Below are 19269 nucleotides of genomic sequence, written 5' to 3'. Positions count from 1 at the left end.
GCCTCCGTTTCCCCAGATGGAAATGAGGGGTTTCATATGCTCTGTGGAGCCTGAGGTCCCTGCAGACACCACTGTATGGTGAGGACCCAGACCATGGTGGGACTCATCTAGAGCAGGACGGCTCTTACTTGTCTAAAGGGGGATCAGGTTGAATACCTCTGAGTTAGATATCCTGAAAGTGGCCTCCACATCTAAGAGACTAATCTTTAATTAGGGCGCTCAGGAGTGGGGGACGATTGGAGTTGCCAAGACCCAGCCTTCCCTGGTGGTGGAGGTCAAAGGCAGTGGCAGTAGCTCCTAAGGGGGGTTTAGGCAGCAGGTATGTGTGGGGGAAGAAGAGGTGCAGGCCCAAGGGAGACTAGTTCCTGTTGGGGTTGAGTAGGGGCCCTGGATGCACTCTTGACATGAAGCCCAGGGGGCCACATCTCTGCTGGTGCCCTTTCCTGGATGCAGAGATACCTGAATAAAATAATTGGCTATAAGACACATGAATACTGTGCTCATGCAAATTTATGTAAATAACATGCAAATGTAGCTGGCCTTAGGCTGGGTGCCCTGGGATGGCAGCTGGTGGGGATGGGATACCCCCCTTTTACTTCTGACTTTGCCTCCTGCCTCTGCTTCCCAGGAGGACTTCACAGGGAGAGGCCTGCCCCTTCAGTCAGAATCATTCTCAGTGGGCTTATGCAGGAGACAAGCAACTACGGAGGGCCCACTGCGTAGGCCTCACTCTGCAGGAAGCACCAGGGGCACCGAAGGGATGCCCCAGAGGAAGATTTCAGGCACTGACCCCTGATTCAGGACAACACCCTCACCCATAGAAAGGCCAGTGAGACGTGGAGAGGTGTGGTGAACTGCCCATCACACAGCAAGAGGTGACAGAACTGGAATTCAGTCCAGACCTGCCTGATTGCATTCCATGCCCTTTGCCATCGTCGCTGTCTACGATGCTGTGCTACCTAATAACTAAATACTGGGGTGTGTGTACATGTGGGCATGGAGTCACCTAGAGCCTGCAGGCCCCTACAGTGGGACTCAGGCCCCCTGAACGTGCCACCTCTGGGCCATCTCTCTATTCCCAGACCCATGGCCTGGCACTTGGAAGGGGCTGGGCACATGCTTTGTGAATGCATGGAAACACACTTTAAGGCGGTAATACATAAAGTCTGTTTCAGCCATAGGGGCATTTGTTACTCTTTCCCTAAGCTGGCCTTGTCTAGGCCAGACCACACTCTGAGGGTAGCTGGGGGTAGAGTTTTTATTTCAGGAAATGGATGCTCTATTAGCCAATCATGGGTAAAGGCACGCATCCTGGGGTGGGGCCTTAGAACTGGGCAAGGAGGTCCCCTCTGGGCCCAACTGCTCAACTGTGGAGGGGCAAGAGTTCCTGTTGGTGAGAGTTGAGCTGTGACTTCCTTCCTCCTCCTCCCAGCCCCCACCCAGTCCACCCTCCAGTTCCAGGGAATGGGGGGAGGAGGACACAGGCAAGAACTGAGTGGGGTGGTAAGATCAGGCTGAGGTCGTGTAAACTAAGAGTTCTGGATTTGGGTTTACTCTGAGCTTTGTGGGATATTTAGCTCTGAGTCTTAGCTGGGCCTGCTCATGCTGGGGTCAATCAGGGATCCCATTCCCTCTCTAGAGCAAGTGGGGGCATTCGTGGTCCTCAGTGGAGAGAGCTATGCCCACACAAGTAGGCATGTGGCCATCTCGTGTGGTCATTGGTAAGGGGGGGGGGTGGGCAGAGGCTGGAGGAAGGGCCTTACTTGGAGAGAATTTTCTGGGAAATACTCAGAAATAACGGTGGTAGGGGTGGGGCAGGTATTCTCCAGAGGCGATAACCTTCTAGTAGGTGGTGTAGGAGCTTGTGTTAGAATGATTTCAGCCTCGAAAGCATAGGCACATTTTTAGGGGGTGGCAGGCTGATGGGCTCTGAGACCCACATAGCCCACCTGTTCTCCGGCCTGGGTACCGGCCAGGCACAGTGTGGAGGGACAACACCACTGAGGCTGGGTGGTGATGGCAGAAGGCATGGTTGAGCTGGCAGGGGCCAGGCAGTGCGGTGGCACCGGCCCCAGAGCAGGATCGCCAGGCCCAGCAGCCAGTCTCCACCCCTCAACCTCGGGGCACGGAGCTTCTTCCCAAGCAGCATTCACTTTGGAATTTGACTGGCTCCCCAAGTGAAATAAGACAACTCTTTGCTTCCCTAGGCTTATCACACAGGGACCAGGTACAATTATGGGCAAAGTAAGATGCCAAGCCCCACAGCAGAGGCCCAAGTCCTTGGCGGAGGGCAAACAGGAGCCGAGGGCAGTGTGGTGAGGGTGGCTGCGGGGGCAGTGCCGGGCTTCTTGCCCAAGCTGGGCAGAGGTGGGCAGGCAGAGCACTTAGCTGGGGGGGGACGCTGGTTCGTTCCCCTGGCCATTAGTTAGGTGAGCGGCTGCTGAAGCATTAAGCACCGCCTGGCTAATGTATGGCGCAGAGGAGTGTTCCCCAGGCTCTCAGATGCATGATGCACTGAGGGGTAAGCGGGGGTGGGCAGGGCTGTGGGTCCTTGGGAAAGGAGAGCGCAGAGACATGGAACCTGTCCCTCATGGCCTTCCTCAAGAGTGTATTTGAGGCAGTGACCCTGAGCACGGGGCATCTTTACCTGGACCGCCTGGAGTCCCAGGTCTGGAATGCCATTCTTGTCCCCACTCCGAGGCTCTGCTCTCTCACTCGAGGGGGCTTCACCCTGGCACATGCTCTGAAAAATGGGCCCACGTTCTCCAGTCTCAAACCCTTAGGCAGGGGTCCTACCAGAGCAGGGGCAGGAGAGCACACGGGGCCAGGGCCCAAGGCTGTGGTCTCCCTCTGCCAGATGCGGCCGCCTCATCAGCCACCTGGCCGTCCTGCTGCCTTTTTTTTTTTTTTTAAAATATATTTGTATTGATTTCAGAGAAGAAGGGAGAGGGAGATAGAGATAGAAGCATCAATGATGAGAGAGAATCATTGATCGGCTACTTTCTGCATGCTCCCTACTGGGCATCGAGCCCACAACCTGGACATGTGCCCTGACGGGAATCAAACCCAGACCCTTCAGTCCTCAGGCTGATGCTCTATCCACTGAGCCAAACCAGCTAGGGCCATCCTGCTGCTTTTGAGCAGCTCTTGCCTGCCCCGGGCTCCCCTTCATCCCTGACAACTTCAGCGCCTTCTAGCAAGGCCCCCCATGCCCGTTTCTCAGCTGAGAACGCCGGCGCTGCAGCAGTGGGGATGGGATGGCGTCCCATGTACCCATATGAAGAGATGGAGCTGCCCACTGAGTGGGGAAGAGCTCTGAGAAGAGCAGGTGGGGGCTGCGGCTCAGGCCCACTCGGGGCCGTGTGACTGGGACTTAGGCCAGCCTCACATCCCTGCCTTCTGGATGCTGCCATCAGAAGGGCTGGAGAAAGCCCAGCAAGAAGGCAAAGCAGGCAGCATGGCTCTGAGCTCCCGCAGGGCCCAGAGCCACAGAAAGCCTCCCCACCCCACCCCTCCTCCCCCTCCAACCACCTGCCTGCCTCACTCCTTCCTTTCTCCCCCCCCCCCTACCCCCGCAGGGCCCAGAGCCACAGAAAGCCTCCCACCCTCCCACCCCTCCCCTCCCTAACCACCTGCCTGCCCCACTCCTTCCTACCCCCACCCCCCACACCTCCGCAGGGCTGCCACCCCGCAGGGCAGTGCTTTATGAACAGTCAGGCTCTGCTGTGTGAGTGCCAGTCAGGCCTCGACGCCTTTCTTGCTGAGGGAGAGGCACTGGGTGGTGGTTTCTCCCAGGTTCAGGGTTTTGCCTCTCCGTTGGCAAATATCACATGTGAAAGCTTTTGTTCGGGGCTTGATTTGTCAAATGGGTATAAGCCGATGGTGTTCAAGCTTTTTCACCTGACCCAGTGCATATGTGCTCTAATATATTACAGATCTGTAGCTGAGACAAAAGTGCTACGAGATAGCCAAAACCGGTTTGGCTCAGTGGATATAGCGTCAGCCTGCGGACTGAAAGGTCCCGGGTTCGATTCCGGTCAAGGGCATGTAACTTGGTTGTGGGCACATCCCCAGTAGGAGGTGTGCAAGAGGCAGCTGATCGATGTTTCTCTCTCATCGATGTTTCTGACTATCTATCCTTCTTCCTTCCTCTCTGTAAAAAATCAATAAAATATATTTAAAAAACAACGACAACAACAAAAAAACAAAAGTGCTACGAGATAAACTTACCCTATGGCGTGTGATAATATCTGATATCTTAATTTCATTCTATTCCATTTCATTCTTTTTTTTTTTTCATTAGAGAGAGAGAGAGACCAAGCAAGAGAGAGAGAGAGAGAGAGAGAGAGAGAGAGAGATCTTTTACCTCCTGTATGCACCCCGACTGGGGTTTGAACCCAAAACCTGGTATGTATCCTGACTGGGAATCGAACCTGCCATCTTTCGGTTGTACGGGACAGCGCTCAGCCACACTGGCAGGGCCATTTCATTTTTGTTGTTGTTGTTTTTTATTAATCCTCACCCGAGAATATTTTTTCCATTTATTTTTAGAGAGAGTGTAAGGGAAGGGGAGAGACAGAGAGAGAGGGAGAAACATTGATGTAGAGAGACACATCGATTGGTTGCCTCTTGCACACGCCTCGACCAGAGCCAGGGATCCAGCCTGCAATCGAGGTACGTGCCCAGGTTTTGGGTTCAATCCCCAGTTGGGGATTTCCCATGTATATTTGGTCTTCCCTTGTGGTTCCTGGTGTGCAGTTCCCCAAACACTTGGAATGCCCTAAGTGATGAGAGCAGTGGGAGCATCTTTGGTTCTAATCCTTATTGTCTCCTCCTCCCTCAGTTCCTGAAAATGCCTCAGAGCCTGAGGGTGAGATGGTCTCATTATTCATAACAGGCCTCTTTCCACAACTGGGTTACTCTGCTAATGAGGTGACGTGTGGAAAGCACCTAAAAGGGGCTGGTTGGCCCTTAAACTGGGGTTGGAACTTTCAGTCCCACCTGATTTCTGGGGAGCAGAGAGGCTGGGGTTCAATCAGTCACCAGTGGCAATGATTCCTTCAGTCAGGACTGTGTACTGAAGCCTCCATGAGAGCCCACCCGGAGGGCTTCGGAGAGTTTGCAGGCTGGGGACCCGGAACGCTTCCTCGTGTGGCCACCTGGGCCCAGCCTCCTCGAGGACGGAGCCCCTTTTAGGGGACCTCACCCTATGCATCTCTTCTTCTGGCTTTTGATTCGTGTCCTTTAATATCCTTTGCCATGAATCAGTAATCTAGTGAGTAGAGGGGTTTTCTGAGTTGTGTGAGTCACTTCAGCAAGTTTATGGAACCCAGGGTGGTGGTGGGGTCTATAAATCTCCGATCTCTAGCCGCTCAGTCAGAGCACAGGTAACATCTGGGCTGGTTAGCATCTGACGTGGAGGGCAGTCTTGTTGGACTGAGTGCTTAATTTGGTGCTATTTCCAGGTTGAGTGTCAGAACTGAGTTGAGTTGTAGGACACCCAGCTGCTGTCCACGCATTGCTTGTTGGTGGTATGGGAACCCCCACCACACATTGGAATTGGGTGCTAGCATCTTAGGCCCCTACGGGCTGGCCTGCCATTGTTCTTGGTTGAGAGTTTACTAACTCTGTCTACACATTTTTCTTTAGGCTGGGAAATCAGTAAAGAAAGATTACTGATTTCCTAATGCTGGGTCAGGGAACCTTTTTTCTGCCAAGGGCCATTTGGATATTTTCTTTTAAATATATTTTTTTTATTGATTTTAGATAGGAAGGGAGAGAGAAAGAGATAGAAACATCAATGATGAGAGAGAATCCTTGATCGGCTGCCTCCTGCACAATTGGGGATTGAACCCACAATCTGGTCATGTGCCCTGACCAGGAATCAAACTGTGACTTCCTGGTTTATAGGTCGATGACGCTCAACCACTGAACCACATGGGCCAGGCCCATTTGGATATTTATAACATCATTTGCGGGCCATACAAAATTATCAACTTAAAAATTAGCCTGCTATATTTGGTCAAACATTTCATTTACACACTTCTAATGCCCTGGCAGGGCCAGACCAAATGATTTCCCGGGCCTTATACGGCCCTTGGGCTGAGTGTTCCCCACCCTGTTTAAGGAATCGCCTACTCTCCTATTTTGCCTTAGGGTCCTTTCTTCTTGAGAGACAAATAATGAGGGGTCACACATGGCCCTTACAGGTGCCAAGCTCTGTCATGTATGTCCTGACAAGTATCATCTCCTATCGCAAACCCATAGGTGGTTTCCATTACCATCAGCCCCATTTTACAGATGAGGAAACTGAGGTACTCCCAGATTCCACAGGTTTAACCACTGTCTCTAGTGAATAGCTTTCCAATTGCCCATTGGGGTATTTCTTAAATCATCTCTGATTAACCCAGGGGTTCTCATCTGGGCCAACTCTGCCCCCAGGGGACATCTGGCAATGTCTGGAGATCTTTTTGTTATCTAGGCTGGGAGGGCACCCCTGGCATCTGGTGGGTAGGTATCAGAGATACTGCAGTGCAGGCCATGGCGCCAATAGATGGAGAGCTCTGGGTTAAGCAGAGCCCTCTGGAGCTGTCCCCAAGAACTGCTCCTGTCCGGCTGTGCTTGCCTTGACGCTTCTCCTCCTGGCTCCATGCCAGTGCCGCTGCCTTGCCAGAGATCCTACTTGGCACCCAGGAAGCCCTTCTTGGCCGCAGCCCACCACCTGAGCCCTGTGCCCTCCTGCCTCTGGCCCTGACCCAGCTTCCGGGGGCTCAGGTCTCAGCCTGGAGTCCCAGTGAGGGCAGGCCCCCAGCCGGCCTGTGGTTTAGAGCAGAGGAGAGGAGAGCTCAGAGCTGGTGAGGGGCTGGAGGAGTGAAGTGGAGAAAAGCAAGTCAAATCAAGCGTGTACTATAGACGTGATCTCTGTTCTTCTAGAGGCTTCTGCCCCACCCCACCCTGCGGTGGAGGGCTGCACGGAGAGCCCCTAACTGCCCTGCGCTTCAAGCTGTGAGTGCCTGCGCGTGGGACAGGTGCTTCAGGCACCTCATGTCACAGCGTTGGAGAAGCCCTGGGACGGGAAAGGAAGCGGAAGCCTGCAGAGGGCAGGCGGGCATGGCTTCAGTCAGAGGGCCATTGGAGGCAACTGGTATAGCCAAGGAAAGCCCCAGTGGGCCATGGCGAGACCCCCACACATTTTCCACAGACTGACACCAGTGAGTGTGGGCACAACCCCTGCCCTCAGAGACACCCTTACCCTGATGGGGACAAAGAGAGGGCTGCGTCAAACAGCCAGAGGACTGGAGGACCTCGCAGAATCGTCCCCCAGAGCCATGGATGAAGATGGCAGAGCTGCAACTAGTAGGAGCTTCTTGTTAAGTCTAGTCCGTCCTTGACTCAGAGATGAGAAAGTGAGGTTTGTTTATTCATTCGTTCAACATGATGCCCATTTCACTATAGTAAAAAGGGAGAGGGGTGATGTCAGTTCTAAAGGGGGCCCATGCCACTACTAAGTCCTAGAGGGTTCGGTGGGGGTTCTAGAGCCTGAATGGGACAGGGTGGAGGTGCGCAGGCTGACTCCTCGCACCTCCCTAACTCTCGGCACACCTGGAGGTGACTGCCTGTCTAGGAACACCTGGAACCTCTGCTAGAGTCTTTGCGCATCCCTCCCCATTGTCGATGGGTATTGACCTGCAAACAAATGCTTAAGTGCAAGAGATGAGGCTCTGGTCAGAGAACAGGCACACACTCTGCAAGAACGGGAGTCCTGCGCAAAATGAATGCTCCTTCCCTCCGGGGCACTGGTTCTGACCTCAGGCAGGTCAGCTTTCCTCTCTCTGGGCCTCAGTTTCCCCTGTTTTTTACACAGCTGGAGCCTGCCAAGAAGGCTGGCTTGATAACTAATTGGTTGAATGCCTGAACCAACCCATAGGACTATCAGTGGACGCAGCGTTGGGATAGTCTTACCAAATTTCTTGTTTAAAGATGTGGGAGCCGAGGCCCAGATCGAGGAAGTACAAGTTGCCCTCCAAACACCCACAAGCAGATGAAGAAGGCAGATGTTTAACCAACGCAAGGTGATGAGTGTTGGAGCAAGTGGACCAGGAACAGAGTGCCAGCCAGAGAGGCATGAGCAAGTCTGCCCACACCGCTTTGGACTGTGGGAACTCGGCTGGGAACAGCCTTAAATTCCCCCAGATGCCAGAGAGGTCTGCCAGCAGCGTGTTTTCTCCTTCTTCCCTCCCTCGTCTTCTGTGACCATTCCAGGTTGCCCACAGCATACCTGGGCTCGGACTGCCTGGGGCAGGATATGGGCCCTCGTAGAATCTAGGGAGTCCACAGGCCACCAAAAAGACCGCTGAGGGCATGTGACAGGGCATCATGGCCATGAGTGTGAACACCAGCTGCCACCCTGGCCCTCTGCTCCTGCCACCGCAGTCGGCTGGGCTTCTGACCTGCCCTGCTTCTGAGAGTCCCACCCTCTAGTCTTATGTCACTGGTGGGAGCCTCCCATCATCTAAACTTAGGGCACCAGCGCTGTCCAGTGGCCCAGGCCAAGGAGAGCAAGGCAGGGCCTTTTAGGCTTTCAAAGAGGAGGCAGGGGCTCCTCCTCCCCAGGTCTCAGCAGTGGCCCATTCCTGAAATATGCAGAGGCATACTAGGTCCATCGACTGTGTGTTCTGTACTTGCCTGTCCTCCCACACCCACCCTGTGTAGGACAAGGTCCCGAGCTCAAAGAACCCACAGGCCGTGAGAAGGCAGCTTGAGACTGAGCCCCCTGAGGCCCAGCCTGGACCCAGGGGTGGCCTCTTCCATTCCAGGAATGCTGGAGAGGTGACAGTGGCCCAGTGCCTCCCAGCATCTCCAGAGGGCATCTCAGTGGGCATTCTGACCTTTGTGCTCAGAGGCATCACAAAGAGATGGGGACCAAAAAGAACTTCATCGGAAGAGAAGGATGTGGCTGCAAAGTGGCCAAGGGCTCACTTTACCCATCAGCTACGTATCGAGCACTGTGGACCCCAAGGCGACAAGGGGACCTGAACAGCAGTGCAGTCCTCTCCCATCCCTCGTCCTCCGTGAGCTGCATTCAGTAAGTGACAACACAAGTTTGTCCCCTCCCTTGCCTCTCTGCTAGGTACTATCAGCACAATGGGTAGCAGAGGATGGACAGATCTGCACCTTGCTCCTGCTCAGCAAAGCATCTGGAGGTTACTCCACATCAGAGCACGCAGCGCTCACTCCTGTGACGGCTGCAGGACATGCCATAGGAATTCATTTCCTTGTTGGTGAGAGTTTGATGGTTTCTATGCTTTGCTTTTACAGTGTTTGTGGGTTTTTGTACATATACATGTGACTTTTTGCAGGCTAAATTCTTAGAAGTGGAATGCTTGGATGAAATGCCCATTTAAAATGTTACCCAAGCCCTAGCCAGTTTGGCTCAGTGAATAGAGCATCAGACTGTGGACTGAAAAGTCCCAGGTTCTGTTCCGGTCAAGGGCACATGCCCGAGTTGTGGGCTCGATCCCCAATAGGAGGCGTGCAGGAGACAGCCAATCAATGATTTTCTCTCATTATTGATGTTTCTATTTCTCTCTCCCTCTCCCTTCCTCTCTGAAATCAATAAAACTATGTTTAAAAAAAGAAATTTCTTTTTAAAAAATAAAATGTTACACAAATAGCATGCCCTAGCGGCTAGCCAGTGTGACTAAGTGACTAGAGCATTGGCCTGAGCACCGAAGGGTCTCAGGTTCAAGTCCCGTCAAGGGCAGTACCTGGGCTGAGGTTTGCTCCTAGTAGGGGCGAGTTTGGGAGGCAACCAGTCAATGTGTTTCTCTCACATGGATGTTTCTCTCTCTCTCCCTCTCTCCCCCTTCCCACCCCCCTCTCACTGTTTCTAAAAGGCAATGGAACAAATGTTCTCATGTGAGGATTAACAAAAACAAACAAACAAAGAAAGAAATAAAATGTCACCCAAATTGCCAGATTGCTCTTGAGTAGCGGCTGTGTCAGTGTGCACTCCCACGAGCAGCGGATGGGAATGAGAGCATCTGCCACATGTACCGCGTGTTTGGAATACGGGGGAGGTAGAAAAGGTCGAACAAGTTGGCCAGTGCTAGTCAGACCTAGCAAGATGGCATTGCCTGGTGCTTGGCTGGGGAGATGGTGCCTCAGTTCTCTGGCTGTATTATAAATGTTGATTTTCTGAATGCAAAGTGTTTTGTCAGGGCTTTTCCCTCCTGATGGCAGATTGGTGGGGGGCCTCTGTTAGCCCGCAGGGTAACGGCTGTGAGGGCGAAAGAGAGAGCGGGAACATTCCTCTGACCACACTCTCTTGCATGTGAAGCTGATGGGCCCTGTGGCATGCTCATTGCTCAGTCAACAGGAAGTGGCCACGGCCTAAAGATCATTCTGGAGCAAGCATTCCTTCACTTTTCACTGACCCATCTGTCCGTCCGTCCATCCATCCATCCATCCATCCATCCATTTCTTCTTTCATAAGATGTTTATGGGCCCCTACTCTGGGCTAGACACTGTTCTTTGTGCTTAGAGAGCTATGAGGTGAGGAAGAGAGAGAGGATGTAGAAATGCAAGTAACTAACAGCTCTGATGTCCCTTGTGCTGATGTGGAGGAAGGTTAGTTACAATAGATGGTGCTCCTTGCAGACTCCCAGTGTGCCAGGCCCTCGCTAGGTATGTGGGATGCAGAAATGGTGGGAAATCGTCATCTCTCCTCTAAGGACACCAGGGTCTCCCAGGGAGGAAGGACAGTTATGCAAAGAACCAATATTAGGGAAATACTGTATACTCCACACTGAGGAAAGGGGTTAGGTCTTGCTGGGAGTGAAAGAATGTCACATTATTTTATTTGCTGTAAAGCAAATTAAAGTGGCTCCAAGCCCCCATCTGTCAGGATAGATGAGAAGTCCATGTCTGTCCTGTGTTGGGTGCTCTTCACCCGGGGGTTGTTTGGGGAAAAGCCTTCTGGTCTTCTGCTCTCAGGGGGTCTCTCACAGGGTGGCCCTCTGCTTCCACACCGGCCAAAGCTGGGCTCTTACGGAGGCTGGGAGCGTCAGGGCTGAAGGACAGCCTCTGCAGGCACCTCCTGTATGAAGTTTTTATCTGCTTGGGAAGATGCTCATACAAAGGCCCAACTCCTGCCAGCTCAGAGACCCACCCCAGAAACTCTAAATTGCCACTCTAGGCCCTGGGGAGGACAGAATCCTTCTTTCCTCTCTGGAGTCCAACCTTTGCAAGTATTGATGTCCTTTCCTTTTAGAGAATTCCGTTCTGTCAATGCCAGGAACACAGACTTTGAAAACAAAAGCTGTCCAGCAGGTGTGGCTCAGTAGTTGATCGTTGACCTATGAAGCAGGAGGTCACAGTTAGATTCCCGGTCAGGGCACATGCCCAGGATGTGGGCTCCAACCCCAGTACAGGGTTTCCAGGAGGCAGGAGATCAATGTTTCTCTCTCATTGATGTTTCTATCTCTCTTCCTCTCCCTTCTTCTCTCTAAAATAAATAAAAATATATTTGAAAAAAAGAAACAAGAAAACAAAAGCCTTGGTGGTCATTGTCTCCCTGTGGCCTGGGCCGTTCCTGACCTTCGCTGGCTGAGCAACACAGAATAGTTAGTGCGCCCCGAACCAAAGGCTTGTCAACACCTCTGTGGAGGGGAGGCAGAAATGCTTGCAGTTGCGTAGAGGACACTGTCTTGATCCCCTCGGTCCCTTTACCATATCTGCTTGCTGAGCGTGAAGCATCAATCTTATATAAAATTGCTGTTTGAAATTTTAACCCTGCTATTTTGGCTTCTGTAAATGCTTGCTTGCTTAAATAATAAGGAGAATAAGACTACTCCCATTCCAGAGAGGCCGTGGACTATGCCCCAGACAGAGTTGTCAGTGCTGACACCAGGCCAGGCCTTTAGATATGGTCTCATGGCCCCTTCCCAGCATGTAGGCCTTCTTTCCCAGAAGGCCTGGAAGTCTCATTCCAAATTTGGGAGACAAAAGAGCTAGGAAAAGTATAAATAGAAAAGGTTTCCTCCATGTGGGGGGGGGGCAGAATTTGAAAGGTACATTTTTCTCTGGCCCTGCCCTTAATAAAATGTAACTCCCTTTCTCTAAGCATGGCTTGCTTTTTTTCCGGTCTTCTGTAACATAATGGTTCCCTGACCGGGAAGAAGCCCAAACATGCTGGCCTTTTGGCCTCCAGTGAATGGACCGGGTTTGGGGCCTGGGGGAGCTGGACAGGCCTCCAGGAGGCACCGCTTTGCTGATTTAGCACAATTGAACCGGGAGACTCTGAGTGCTCCCGGACCTCAGTCTAGGACCCAGCTGGCATCTGGAGAGAGTGGACAGACACTTCTGGATCTGTTGACAGAAACTGTAAGGTAGGGGCCCTATCAGTCAGGCCCACTCCGAGTGAGTGGAAGGGGGAGCTTGATCACCTCCCGGAAGTCAAGGACTTTCTCAGGAGATTAATCAGGAATCAGGTGGACTGTTTAAACTCTGAGTAAATATCTGGTAGAAGTCAAAAACTCAGACTGGTGTATAAATGTAAGTGTGAGAGTCTGTATGAAAGTGCAAACCCTGCTTTAGAGGGAAGACAGTAGAGAACTTTCAATTGCTTTTCCTTGATTTATAATTTTGCTGTGTTAGTTTAAAATTTTGGAATTCTAGGGTTAATTTAAGGGTATAAAATTTGTGAAAGTTGCCAATCCAGAGAAGTTTAAACAAAAGCTTGTTGGGTTAAGATTAGTTATAATTAACTACTTTGTAGGCTGTCTTTTTCAGCCCTGCTAGCAAACAGAGAATCATGTGGTCCCGAGAACTGCGACCTGCCTGCCCTTCCTGATAGATTTACAGTGGGTCTCTGGAGGAGGAAGAGAGCCGAAAACTGCTCCGGAACAGGTGTGAGAAAAGGTAGAGGCAGTGGAATTCACTCTCAGCCTGCTGAGATAGAGAAGCCCTAGGCTGGGGGACAGGAGGATGGTTGGCGATATCAGAAGTGGTGAAGGAGGAGGAGGATTTGAGATCTTCTGAGGCCTCAGAGTAAAGAAGGAAAATCTGAGAAGGAGATCAGCTATTCCTTAAGTGTAAAAAGCCTGGTTATACAGGATCTCAGACCACTTGCCTTATTTCCCCTGCTAAGAACAGAGTAAATGGTTAATGCAGAAAAGGGGGAGGGCATCGACGGGGAGAGCAGGGAGAGATAGGTTTTTGTTGATTTTGCTGACTGCAACCTGCTCTGCTGGCATCCTTGGTTTCTTACTTATCTGAATTATGCTGGACTCAAGGCTTTCTGCAAAACACAGTGGATCTTCCTCTGCACAGTTTTCTTCTTTTTAACCCTTCCAAGATTTTCTTTCCACATAAAGAAAATCTCATTGTCCAAGCCTGGCAGGGCGGGGTTCCTGGGTACTTCTTGGGTGGTGGTGGAATATTCAGCAAAGGAACTTTAAGATATAATATCTTTAATGTTACAACTAGTTTAAGTTTTTAAAATCTCTGTCTCTCAAAAAGAAATATTTTTACCTACTCTTAGTTTTATCACAGAAGGTCTAAGTCATAAATGTCAATCTAAGAAATTCTGGCTGTTTACTTTTTAGGAATCATTAAAGGATTGAGGTTTCAAAGAATAAGGAATACTGAGTAGAAGGTCTGAGGCATAGTTATGCATTTTTAAAGGACATAGAAAGAAGGTTTGAAGGCTAATTCAGAAGTATAAAATTTATAAAGGTTCTGTATGTAATAAGAAAGAGAAGAGAAATGTTGAAAGGAAATAAAATAATACAGGCCAGTAAGCCAGGAAGAGTAAATAATTTACATTCTGCCTCCCTAAACAGAGGGCAAATAGTTATGCCAAAGTACTTAGGGAGGGACTGATAAAAGAAATCTAACAGTTACTGTTTGTTATAATACATTCAGAAAATATTACTTTGGAAAGTCCATAAAAAGGACTGGCAAGGAAAATTCAGGTCAGTATATTTTTCTCCTTATACAATTCCTCCGAAATTTGGCAATACTTAATAAATAAATCATGGCAATACATTTCTTTGCATAAATTCAATAAGACTGGTTTCCAATAGTGGTTTTATTAACCAGAAACTTTGACTGGAGTATCGTGTTTTAAAGAGCCCTGCCTGAACTCTGAAGACTGGAAGCCAATAAGAGTGCCATGAAGAAAGTCTGGTATCCTGCTTGGTAGCCCTGAAAATAGCTGGTGCTGGAGCATCAGGCCCATGCCCTACCATCACTGGCGGTTGGTCAGAGTAAAAGGGGAGCAATAAGGGCACCTCTGTGTCCCTGCGGGACCCCCACTCTTAGCCTCCACAAGCAGGAGGGTGGAGATGGGCCTTGAAGCCTAGGGCATGGGCCCGGTAGAGCCACTACAGGTGAGGACTTCACCTAACTCAGCAGATACTACAGGCAGGCCTGACGGCAGCTGGATGGCTTGGCTTCCTGGCCCTACAGGGCACATTAAGATTCAATCATGAAATTCCGGCAAAGGTAGTCAGTTACCATTCTTGTTATGTTTATGCAAACTATCAGGCCAAATTAAATACAATAGATAAATTAGTCTTTATTTGGCTCTTTTGATAAACATGGGGGTAATTTTGAGGAGAAAAATTCTATTTCAATAGAAGTTATTAAAACTGAAAGGTTTTCTTTCCCTTCCACCAGACCATTTGTTACAGTTTGTCTCCGCCAGGTCATAAGCCCACCTCCTTCTGTGCCCAGGCCTCATTGTCCCTCTGACAAACAGCAAGGATCTCTTGGCTCTGAGAGAAACCTCTGACCCGCCTCAGCAGGAAATAGCTAGAAGAGCCCACCAACTTCCATTTTCCCTAAAAGAACTCAGAGCCAGGGTCCTTGAGGTAATATATTAGGCAGTTAGACAGATATGAGCAGAGCAAGGATGATGGGCCAACTAGCACTACCAGATGTAATTAAGTCTTTCCATCTCTACCTATGTGAGACAAGGGGACTCCCCAGAAGCAAGAGGGAATGAGGCTGCAGATGAAGCAGCCCAGGAGGTTGCCCTAAAACCAGTGGGGCCTCTACAGATTCTTGTGACTCTTCCAAACCCTGACCTACCCACCTCACCAGCTTACATGGAAACCCAATCTAGAAAAGCTGAAATCCATAACCAATTTTTACTCAAGTTCTTACAGGCTTTACAGTCCACCTAGAAAGCAGTCCAGAAGCATATCCACGGTACTCTGCCTATACCAACTTCTGATCCAGTCCATCCTTCCACCCTAGTGACTCTGTTTGGGTAAAGAAATTTGCCACACAAGGACTGACTCCTACCTGGAAAGGACTACCTCCATGGCAGTCAAGGTTGACGGGATCCCGATGTGGCTTCATCACACCCAGCTTGAGACAGCCCAGGCAAAATAGAGAATCCAGGACTCTTCGGACTCTCTAAAGATTACTCCTGGCCCTCATTCTGGGCCCTTATCTTATAAACAGGCCCACTGACTTTATTCAGCAGAGAATTAATTCTATCAAGCTTATAGTCCTCAGGGGTCAATATAACTCCCTTGCCAACAATGACCCAAAAGAGTCAATGATTTGACTCATGTACATAAAACCAATGGGGAATGAAGCATCCATTTTATATAAAACTGCTGTTTGAAATTTTAACCCTGCTATTTTGGCTTCTGTAAATGCTTGCTTGCTTAAATAATAAGGAAAATAAGACTACTCCCATTCCAGAGAGGCCATGGACTATGCCCCAGACAGAGTTGTCAGTGCTGACACCAGGCCAGGCCTTTAGATATGGTCTCATGGCCCCTTCCCAGCATGTAGGCCTTCTTTCCCAGAAGGCCTGGAAGTCTCATTCCAAATTTGGGAGACAAAAGAGCTAGGAAAAGTATAAATAGAAAAGGTTTCCTCCATGTGGGGGGGGGGGGCAGAATTTGAAAGGCACATTTTTCTCTGGCCCTGCCCTTAATAAAATGTAACTCCCTTTCTCTAAGCATGGCTTGCTTTTTTCCCCAGTCTTCTGTAACAAGTGCTTGGTGTGGAATGGCCTGCACCTGAGCCGCCTGCTGCACACTTGCACAGAAGACCCAGCGAGGGGGTGGTGGCACCTCCTAGGGAAGCCCTGAGGCAAGGACTGACTGGCTTAGACAGGCGGGCCCTGACTGCTCCCCTGAGCCAGGCAGCTGGACGGCCATGGGCGTCCTATATTCAAATGACGGGAGGCACCCACCATGGACTTGGGTCCAAGAGGGAGGGACACACAGAAGGAGGGCAGGTTAAAGTTCCTGTTGGCCAAGGTGGCATTGCTGCAAACAGCAGGGCCAGTGGTGGCACTTGGTGTCCACACTAATGGTCATAGCACCCTGTCATGTGCCCTCAGCGCCATCTTGGTTTCTACCCTTTCTCTGTCCTGATCCCCTACTGCTTCTTGTGTCTCCTTAATCACTCAACTGAATCCTCATCTCGGGCCCTGCTTCTGGGGACCCTGACCTATGACAACCAGCAAGGACTAAATACAAATAATAGCCTCTTCCTGCTGCTTCCCTGACAGATTCAAGGAATGTGTTGCTTCAAAATTGAGAGGGGACCCCAAGCCCATCCAGTCTACTTTGTCTCAGTGGGGTGGTCCAGACGACCAGCACAGGCGAGGAGCGGTGGCTCTCCAGGGCACTGAGGGTGGCAATGCCTTTGCGACCACAGGCTCAGGCATGCCCAGCGCAGCTCAGCTGCCCCACCGTAATGAGTGCCACCGTGTGGTGCTAGCGAGCTGGAGTCCAGAGTAAGACAAGTGAGCCCTAGCTGGTTTGGCTCAGTGGATGGAGTGTTGGCCTGTGGACTGAAGGGTCCTGGGTTCGATTCAGGTCAAGGGCATGTACCTCGGTTGCAGGCTCCTCCCCAGCCCAGGCCCTGGTCGGGGTTTGTTCAGGAGGCAACCAATCGATGTGTTTATCTCACATGGATGTTTCTTTCTGTCTTTCCCTCTCTCTTCCACTCTCTCTAAAAATCAATGGAAAAATATCCTCAGGTGAGGATTAAAAAAAAACAAAAAACACAGAGTAAGACAAGTGAAATCCCACTTAAACCAACAAGGGCACATGGCCCTGAAGTTGTGGGCTCAGCTGGAGGCTGCAGCTAGAGAGGGACATTAGCCCAGCTGGCGTGACTCAGTGGTTGAGTGTCGACCTATGAACCAGGAGATATGAGTTCAATTCCCAATCAGGGCACATGCCCGGGTTGCAGGCTTGATCCCCAGTGGGAGGCATGCAGGAAGCAGCTGTATCAATGATTCTCTCTCTCTCCCTCTCCCTTCCTCTCTAAAACATCTATATCTATATCTATATCTATATCTATATCTATATCTATATCTATATCTATATCTATATCTATATCTATATCTATATCTATATCTATATCTATATCTATATCTATATCTATATCTATATCTATATCATCTATATCTATATCATCTATATCTATACCTATATCTATATGGAAGGACATCAGACTTCTGGTGAAGAGGGTGGAGAAGGTAAACGCAGAACTCGCCTCTTCCCGCAACCACATCAAAATCACAACTAAGCTTCAGAGCAATCATCATTTAGAACTGTCTGAAATCTGGCCAAATGGAAGTCCTACATTTAGGGAATTAGAGAGGAAGCCACATCAAAACTGATGCTGCTATGAGGACAGATTCATCAAAAATGACTGGTCTGGAGCCGGTGGTCTTCAGCAAGGGCAGCCGCTGGGATGGCATCCTGGCGCCCCGCTCAGCTGTGGCCGGTGGAGCTGCAGAGCTGCCCTGGAAGTGGAGGCCTTCTTCACAAAGGGAGACATAGAAAAGAAAGATGAGTCCCAGCTGGTTTGGTTCAATGGATAGAGCGTTGGCCTGCGACTGAAAGGTCCAGGGTTTGATTCCTGTCAACGGCACATGCCTGGGTTGTGGGCTTGATCCCCAGTAGGGGTTGTGCAGGAGGCAGCCAGTTAATGGTTCTCTCTCATCATGGATGTTTCTATCTCTCTCTCCCTCTCCCTTCCTCTCTGATATCAATAAAATATGTTGGGGGGGGGGGGAGAAAGAACGATGAAGAAACACAAGACTAATTGAAAAGCCCCAAATGAAGGGAAATGAAGGCTCATAAGCTATCAAGAGTGCTGAATTTCTGCACGTTGAAAGGTTTTATTTTAATTTTTTATTGAATTTATTTAGGTGACACTGGTTAACAAAATTATACAGGTTTCAGATGCACAATTTTACAACACATCGTCTGTACGCTGCTCTGTGTTCACCACCCAAGTCAAGTCGCCGTCCATCACCATTTATCCCCCTTCACCCTCCTCCCCCTCCCCACTGGCAATCAGCACACTGTTGTCTGTGTCCATGAGGTTCTTTTCTTTTCTTTTTTTTTCCTCAATCTCTCTACCCTCCCCACCAGCCACCCCACCTCCCCATCCTGGCAGCTTGCTCTCTATGAGTCTGTCTCTATTTTGCTCGTTAGTTCATTTTATTTATTAGATTCCACATATGAGTGAAATCATATACTTGTCTTTTTCTGACTGGCTTCTTTCTCTTAGCACAATGCTCTCCAGGTCCATCCATGCTGCTGCAAAGAATAAGATTTCCTTCTTTTTTATGGTGGAATAGTATTTCATTGTGTAAATGTACCATAACTATTTTATCCACTCATCTACTGATGGACACTTGGGCTGCTTCCAAATTTTGGCTATTGTAAATAATGCTGCAATGAACATAGGGATACATATGTTCTTTCAGATTGTATTTTGGATAAACTCCCAGAAGTGGAATTGCTGGGTCATTGCAGTTCCCTTATTAATTAAAAAATATTTTTATTAACTTCAAAGAGGAAGGGAGAAGGAGAGAGAGATAGAAACATCAATGATGAGAGAGAATCATTGATCGGCTGCCTCCAACACGCCCACACTGGGGATCTACCCCACAACCCGGGCAATTGCCCTGATGGGGAATTGAACCTTGGCTCATAGATTGCCGCCCAACCACTGAGCCATGTTGGCTGGGCCCATTATTAATTTTTTTGAGGTAACTCCATACTGCTTTCCACAGTGGCTGCATCAATCTGCATTCCCACCACAGTGCACAAGGATTCCGTTTTCTCCACATCCTTGTCAACACATGTTGTTTGTTGATTTATTGTGGTTTTAATTTGCATTTCTCTGATGTTTATTGACATTGAACATCTTTTCATATGTCTATTGGCCATCTATATGTTCTCTCTGGAGAAGTGTCTATTCAGGTCCTTTGCC

Source organism: Plecotus auritus (genome assembly GCF_963455305.1).
Source record: "Plecotus auritus genome assembly, chromosome: 5".
Taxonomy (NCBI): Eukaryota; Metazoa; Chordata; class Mammalia; order Chiroptera; family Vespertilionidae; genus Plecotus; species Plecotus auritus.
The sequence above is the reverse complement of the archived record's forward strand: the minus strand, read 5'-3'. Positions refer to the sequence as shown.